Below are 8,217 nucleotides of genomic sequence, written 5' to 3'. Positions count from 1 at the left end.
AGTGCCATGACCCAGAGGCTGATTGGCTCAGAGACCTCAGATAGCAACAAATAGTATTGGAGAAAAAAAGATGTCAACGTAATTATGCCTCATGCATGATATTCTGTTATATTCATAGATTGGTGACGACTCCAACAGTAACTGTTGGAAACAGATGCAGAGACCTACAGCCAAACATTAGGCTAAGCTCAAGGAATTCTGCTAAAGTTTGTACTTTTAATCCTTATAGAATTTCTAGAGACTAATTATTTTAGAAAAAAATTGAATTCCCAGAAAATGGTAAAAGGGTATAAGAATCCCCTGCATACCTATAGTATGTGTGCATAACCAGCTTCTCCCAACAAACTGATACATTCAATAAACTGGTCAGTCTCCCACAATACATCATTATCAACAAAAGTTAATACCTGGCACTAGTTTCACCTTTGACATTGGAAGATAAACAGGTTTCAGCTTATGTATAATTCACCATGATAGGATAATAAGGAGGATTCCAACTGTCATAAAAACTTCTGAGTATATATTCTTCCTATGATTTTCACTCCATCCTTTGTCAAGGCTACTGATATTTTTATGATATTTCTAGTTTATTCTAGCATGTCATATTTTGGGCCAATATAGGATATAGCCATTTCAGAGTAACATTCCTTTGTGAATAATAAACATCTAATGTTTCATTCTTCTATTGTTTTTCATTGTATTTATTTACTTATTCAGTGTTTGCACATGTGTGTGTGTGTGTGTGTGTGTGTGTGTATCCAGCCCTGACATCATATATACAATGTCATATGTGTAGAGGTAAAGAAGAATTTGTAGGAATTATTTCTTTCCACAGGATCTAAGAATCATTCTCAGGTCATCTGGCTTGAGAACAGGTACATCTTTGGCATCACATGGTACTGCCTTTTGGATTGGTAGCACATTACTTTATTTGTTTTTTTTTTTTTTTTTTAAGAATCTGTTCATGAAATGTGTTTATCTGATTTATGGATTCACAGCATTGGTCTCTTTGCTACTATCTCAATAAGTGAATGTTTTATAGTTGTGAATATGATGAGCACAACTGATATATTTTCTTATAAATAATAGATTTCTATATCATGTGTCAATGGAGATTACCAAAATAATGGTATACTGATTGCAAATTTTTTTATGCTGAAATTATGACTTTGGTTCTATCTTCACCCTGTATTTAGAGTGCAAGGCAATAATAGTTTTAGATTTTTACATGATAAACATGGTGGTAAAAGTGTTGAAAATAAGTCTACGTCTGGCCTGAAGTTGGAGAGTAAGTGGTTGTCCAGTTTGGGCACAGAAGAGAAAATAGGAGCAAGATCATCTGCAAGGAGAAGAGAACACCTACTCAGTGAGCCACCAAAGGGTTTGGCTTCCAGTCACTAAGGGCAAGCAGTGCAGTCCAAGCTAACCATCCATGACCTGTGTCACAGCAAATCGGAGTCTTCAACTGTTCAAAGTAAATGTAGGTACAAGAGAGACAGCAACTCCAGACTGGCTCAGTAATCATTCTGGCTGATTCCTGAGGTGGCGAAAATCTTCAGTGTGACTGTTGGAGCAGGGAAGCTTTCATGTGCTCCCAGTTATTATACAGTGCATAGAGATTGGTGAGCGTCACTCCTGCCTGGCCACCACGTGTTATTCATCGAAGACGACCTGTACATTTATACAACATTCCTGTACGTTCATTCATGGAATAGTCATGGTTCCAGCTGCTACTGTGCTGAGGTCATCTCCTGCACCCATATTTTCTCAGTAATATCAAATGCACTACAGAGCAAAGCCAGGGAACCTAGAGTATAAGCCAAAAGTGCCCCTTGTTTACTCACCGTATTCAAAATCTGAACATTGCTTGTTTTGGACCAGGCCATGTTCTTCTGGGTTTCCTTTAATCTAGCCGAAGACCATTCCTTGCCCCAAATGCAGCCCCTGTCATGCAACATCTTCCAATGGTAAAGAAGGCGAGCTCAAATCTGCCTGCCTTGGGCTTAGTCAACTGCAGGTGGCAAAATGAACTCATCAGTATCCTCAACAAGACAGCTTGGATCCGCATTTAAATATGGAGACAGCAGATTCATACCAGCTAGTGGAAAGTGGACCAAATCAGCTTGTTAGTAACCCGCTCCTTCTGTTCTGAAGAAGCCAGCTAGCCCGCTGGTGGTTCTGTTGCGACTTCTTCCACCACCCTCCCTCCATGAAGTTCCAGCAAACTGCAGTGGGCTGCTCACTAGCCTCAGGCCAGGGTCCTGTGCTTGACCTTGGTCCCGACAGCAACCGCGGGAAGACCCGTGTTGCTACTTCCATCTTCACATACTGACCTTCCTGGCTCCCAGAAAAAATTTATTATATTCCAGTTTATTTGTGAATATGAACTACTACTTCCTAAATAGAAGGCAGAAAATATATCTTTTAATAGGTTGTATATTTTCCCTGATTTTCAGAGAAGACAATTTTGTAAAATATGTACTATATGTGTGTTTTTATAAGAAGTAATAAAAATGTAAAAAAAAATTAAGCAAATACCTCTTTAAGTTTAGCGATTTCTATTCCAATAATCTCTTTAAATGTTGCTCATTTTATAAAAGTATTTCAGAGCTATAAAATACATTTAATAAGTATTTATTTGATTGATAAAAAATACAATGTTATTAAACTGGTAAAAGAACCCTTGAGAAGGAAAGCGAATGATTGAGAAAGGAGGGATATAAAGGATAAGGTGTACAGAAAAATCAGAGTGCATGATACACATGCATAAAAGTGCCAAAGAAAAATTGAATAAAAAAAAAACAAGGAGATATGTATTAAAATGTTCTCTTACTGACAGTCTTCATATACATATAATATTGTGAAAATGAGATTTTGATATAATAAAGTACAATTTAGAGTTTTAAATCTCACCTAAATATTTCTGTCTATCTTTCTCAATTCAAAATCTACCTGGAAGTCCAAAGCAGTATTTCTTCAAGTATGTTTTCAAGAAAGTAATGGAGCATTTGTCTTTAGTAACAGAATAAATGTGAACAAGTTTCCTCATTTTAAATTCCCTGTTGTTTCTGTATCTATAAATCCAATCATACATAACGACAATTTATCCCTTCTTTTTCTTCAAATTCTCCTAAAGCTAAGAACAATGCTGTGCCCTTTGAAGTGACAATATTTAACTATTTCATAAGACACCATTGATATACCCTGTGTTTTACATTTTACTTAAAATCTTAATGAAAATTTAAGGTCTTGTCTGCCAGGAACAATAGTTATTAATTTGCCACATTTTGATATAGTGTATCATCCCTGAAAAGGGTGGGCAAATCACACACTTTTCTTCACCATTATTCTCAATTTCTCAGTTATTCTATTTCAGATGATACAAATATAAATACTTCAACTTGATTTTAAATTGTATCATTGCATTAAGTGAAAATTTATGAACTAAAATGTATATCCTTACATATCTCTCAAAATTTGTGAAAAGGGGGGACAATGAGGGGGAGGAAAATGTTTATAGCAATATAGATACACACACTTTCTTACCTCAAAACTCCTGGCAGGAAGTAGTGAGTTTTCAGAGGTCCTGGGGTCAGCTTCTTGTGTACTCATTGACAGAGATGATAATGATGCTCCTGACAGCCCTGAGATAGTGCACACTGTATGACAACAGGCTTGAAAAGACATCACAGAAGGTGACAATAATGAGGATCTGCGGGAGGACATATTTCAGGCTGCGAGCCTGGGAAGGTATCATCCATTTGATGGAACAGGCTGAGCTCCACATCCGTGTGGATGTCATTCTTCTTTTATTGAGAGTCCCGCTGAAATAGATACCCTATACTCCAGAAGAGACTTTTTTGCTGTAGTTTAAGAGCCTGCAAAATATTCTTCATGCAACAGCAGGTTTGCAGAATGATAAATCCACCAGCAAGAAGGAAATTTGAAAAGCCAGTGACTCGATCAATCACCCGTGGATTTTAATTTCATCATGAAACTGACACAGCATGTGAAGGGAAATTTTACATTCTACTTATTAATATTCAAAATAAATATTGGCTTTCCTGACCTTTGTCAATCCTTTTAAGTACATATGGGATTAGGCCACTGTCACATGTTAATAGCAATGGTTCCACTTCTACTGAGAAGCTTGGTCTCAGCTTGCTGTTTATAATAAAATCAGTATTTACATATGAATTAACATAAAGAGGGCAGAGTCTTCTAATCCCTCAATTACATACTATTATGTAGTTATTTTCTCTGAGTTGTTCTTTCCTGATGGAAGGAGGATGGCTTGTATGACTCGTAAATAAATAGAACTTCAACTTCTCAGGAATCACAGCAAGTTACAGGCTACACAAGACCTCTCCACCTTGATTTAAAGCAGCAAACAACCCCTTGGCAGGGATTTCCAGCATGATGAACATTTAGAAATGTCACTATTTGTGTGGCATCTTCTGACTAATTAAAGCTACCATTATGACTAGTTCACCAGAGTGGATTTTAGATCTAGATCTTTTAATTCACATTTATTTCAAATTACTTGAAAATACAATCGATTATATATAAAATGCCATGGTAGAACTCACAGATTTGCCATTATAGTGTGTAGAAATTTTGTTCAGGTTATCCTTGAGTGTATAGCACCCAGAAAAAAAAAGTCCCTAAGGAGATAAGACAGAGATCTTCTATAGTCCCAGACCTACAGTGGCTAAAACTCTATCCCCTCAAATGAATACTGGATTTGACTTGCTGGGAACACTGAGCCTAATGCTTTCCACAAACAACTATCAGGATGAGAATTGATTGCACTTTTGTCTCTGAGCTTTCCTTCTCATTTACTTTCAAAAATTGCCTTTATTCTCCATTTGCAATTCAGCCTCTAATATTGCAGTCCCCAGGATTGTTTTGGACTCTGGCATCTCTCTCCTTCCTGAGTCATATTATTCGTGCTGATGCGTCACGATGTTGTATCTCTTCTTTATGACTCTCGCTGAGCTTTCAATGTTCTTTACTCGGTTGCCTTTATGTAGTTCCAATTGTTTAGAAAGTGTGTTAAAAATAACTTTTCTGAAGCTTTGATCCAAATACTATTTTCTTTCCCATTGTAGAAGCTTGACACTGACAGCTACTCGATTGCTAGAGTCTTATGAGGGCTCAGTCCCACCAACCAAACACCATAACTTTTCTGCATATTTTAGCAATAGGTCAGCTTTCTTCCCCAAATACCCTCGTGTGTGTGTGTGTGTGTGTGTGTGTGTGTATTTCATAACATTCATTGCTTTTAGTGGGCAAGCAAGATAAACTGCTTTTAAGACAAGAATTTTTTCAGCCTAGTTCATTGTCCAAGGGGGGTGGGAACAATAGAACATATGCGATTATCAATTGGTAGGTATATGTTTGCTAAATTCTTTCTTTTATTCTTTTTGTCCTTTATTGTGAATTATTAAAATGTGCAGAAAGGACCTATCTGGCACTGCTGGGTGAATGTGTCCCTGCCTTCTTTGTGTCTCTTTAATAGTGCTTATCTCATCATAAATATTTGTTAGTGGGAATGAACAGTTATCTTCAGCACTGCACCAATGCAGTTAAGATTATATGTATATGATACTCAATAAGCAATAGACTGAAAAACAAACAATGTAATGCCAAGCACAAATATACTATAAATTATAACTGAAAAAGCTATTTGTGAGTAAGTAAGATCTGGCCTACTCACTAATGGCTTCAAGATATTTTAATATTCTTAACACATTTATCTTCTGATTTGTTGTGACAATCAAATGAGGCACCAAATGAAGTTATTTCAAATATTATAAACATGGGTTTTAGAAACACTTCTAGTTTCTTTAAGATATGGCTCTTGAAATTTTTTTGAAGCCATAGTTGATTTTTCCATATACAATCACTTTCTGGGTAACTATGTTATTAAAAAAAAAAAAAAAAAAAAAAAAAAAAAAAAAAAAAAAAAAAACTTTTCTAAGAAATTGTGTGTGTTACACCTTTAATAAACTAGGTGTTAACACATGTTACTTTTTCTGTAGTTTTTAAAGATTTATTTTATTTTTAATTATGTGAGTGTGTATATCTCCCGGTGAATATGTGCACATGTGTGTAGGTTCCCTTGAACGCCACAAATGCTGGATTATCCTGGGAGTTGGTTGAGAGACAGTTGTGATGTTTCCATCATGGGTGCTGGGAACCTAACTCAGGTTATGTGGAAGAGAAGTACAGGTTTTTAATGACTGAGCCATCTGTAAAGTCCAAGACATGCAACATTTGATCTTTTTTATTTTTTCCCATTTTATTTTATATGTTTTAGTGTTCTGCCTGCATGCATGTTTGTGAACTACATGCATGAAGAAGAGGGTGTAAATCCAGGTAAAACCAGGACTGGAATTACCACCAGGTGTGAACCACCAGGTGTGTCCTGGGAATCAAACCGTGATCCTCTGGAAGAATGCATAGTGTTATTAAACACTGAGCCATCACTCCAGCCCAACATTCAAAATGTCAATGAAGATTACATGGAATATTAAAAAAATATCTTCCACATACATATTTTCCTAGTGTCCTGCTATTGTGTATTTATTTCTATGGTGCAGGAAGAATAATTTTTTTCTTTTATTTTATTTTACAATACCATTCAGTTCTACATATCAGCCAAAGATTCTCTTGTTCTCCCACCTCCTGCTCCCCTCCCCTTCCCCCCGGCCCACCCCCCATTCCCACCTCCTCCAGGGCGCATGCCGGTAGGATTTGCTGAAGGAAGAATAATTCTTGATGATTATTTTGTGGCAACATTCTATTTTTGAGTGTCTGAAGTTAATCCACTTAAATTCCATGTCTTCTTTCTCTCTTTCTTTTACGTGTGTATTAATAAACAGACCTTCCTTTGACATACACGTTGATATAAGTGTGAGTAAAACCTAAAACTAGAAAGGGACCAATAGAGGATAAAAACAGATGCTGGGAAGGCTGAAGACAGTGTGCAAAAGAAAACACTAGTCATAAAAGAAGAAAGACCTATGGGCGAAGTTACAAGGAGAACAGGGGAGCAGGGAGAGAGGAATAGGAGGACAAACTTGTTACAAAATGCTGTAAGGACAACTAACTAATAATTAGTATGCTAATTATAAAATTAAAAGGAATAAAATAAAAATGTACATACAGCTACTCCTGTGGCTGCAGAGGAACTTTATTCAGTACTCAGCCATGTCTGGTGATTGTTTCTCTGTCCCAGGATGAGTCTCTGCCTTGGGATGGCACATTTCCTGCTTGTCATACTGGCATCTGCATCTCTCTTCTCCCTCTGGGCTTCAGCTCCCTGGAGACTTTCAGAAAATGGAACACTAGAAAAATGATTCAGAAAAACATTTTTCAACTAAAGTAATCATTTATATATAATATGATACCGGCTGTTCATATGCTGTGGTGACTTTTTAATTTCTTTTTCCAGTAGCAGTAGATCTCAATGCCTGAAATCCCATCCAGTTGAGAGATACTTTAAAGTCCCTAGCATAAACCAATGGTTTCCCTGGTACTTTATGATAAAAAAAAATCATGCTTTAAATTTTATCTTAAGATTTACTCTACAACTGATAAATAAAACCATAAAATAAAATCCTATCACAACTAATGGTGTGTACTTGTCAGGTTTGGATTCATGTTTTCATTGCCCAAACTTCAAATCAGGGTTGGCAGATTTATTTCTGCAAACATGTATTATTCTTATTTCATGAAAATATTCACAACTTCTCTTGTAATTCTTGAAATATGTGCTGTATTAGTATTATCTATGGTCACTGGACTGTGTTATCATATGCTAGATCTGTTCTCCCCATTCTTTCTATAACTCTGAACCCATTTATCAACTTTTCTCATTCCTCTCCTCCATCAGAAGTATTTTTTTTTCCTCCACAGGCCTGTCATGAACTCTCAGGATAATTGTGCCTCAAATTACAAAACGTATCTGCACTATAGGTGCCATGTCAGATTTCTGAGTAAATATATATAAAAGTACAAAAGTATATATATATATATATATATATATATATATATATATATATAGATATAGATAGATATAGATATAGATATATACATACATATTCTTTCTTTCTCTTATTTTAAAACAGACAACAAAAAATAAAAATAAAAATATCATTATAGAACAAAACAAATATTAAAATATCCAAATAAAAAGGACAAAAAACATAT

The 8,217-nt window shown here is 35.8% G+C and overlaps 1 pseudogene; it reads right to left on the bottom strand.

Moving 5' to 3' along the window:
- Positions 1–1,555: 1,555 nt before the first annotated feature.
- LOC121830548 (mitochondrial import inner membrane translocase subunit Tim23 pseudogene) lies at positions 1,556–3,802 on the bottom strand (annotated as a pseudogene).
- Between the last annotated feature and the right edge of the window lie 4,415 nt (positions 3,803–8,217).

This window comes from Peromyscus maniculatus, chromosome 6, assembly GCF_049852395.1.
Source record: "Peromyscus maniculatus bairdii isolate BWxNUB_F1_BW_parent chromosome 6, HU_Pman_BW_mat_3.1, whole genome shotgun sequence".
Classification (NCBI taxonomy): Eukaryota; Metazoa; Chordata; class Mammalia; order Rodentia; family Cricetidae; genus Peromyscus; species Peromyscus maniculatus.
The sequence above is the reverse complement of the archived record's forward strand: the minus strand, read 5'-3'. Positions and strand labels throughout refer to the sequence as shown.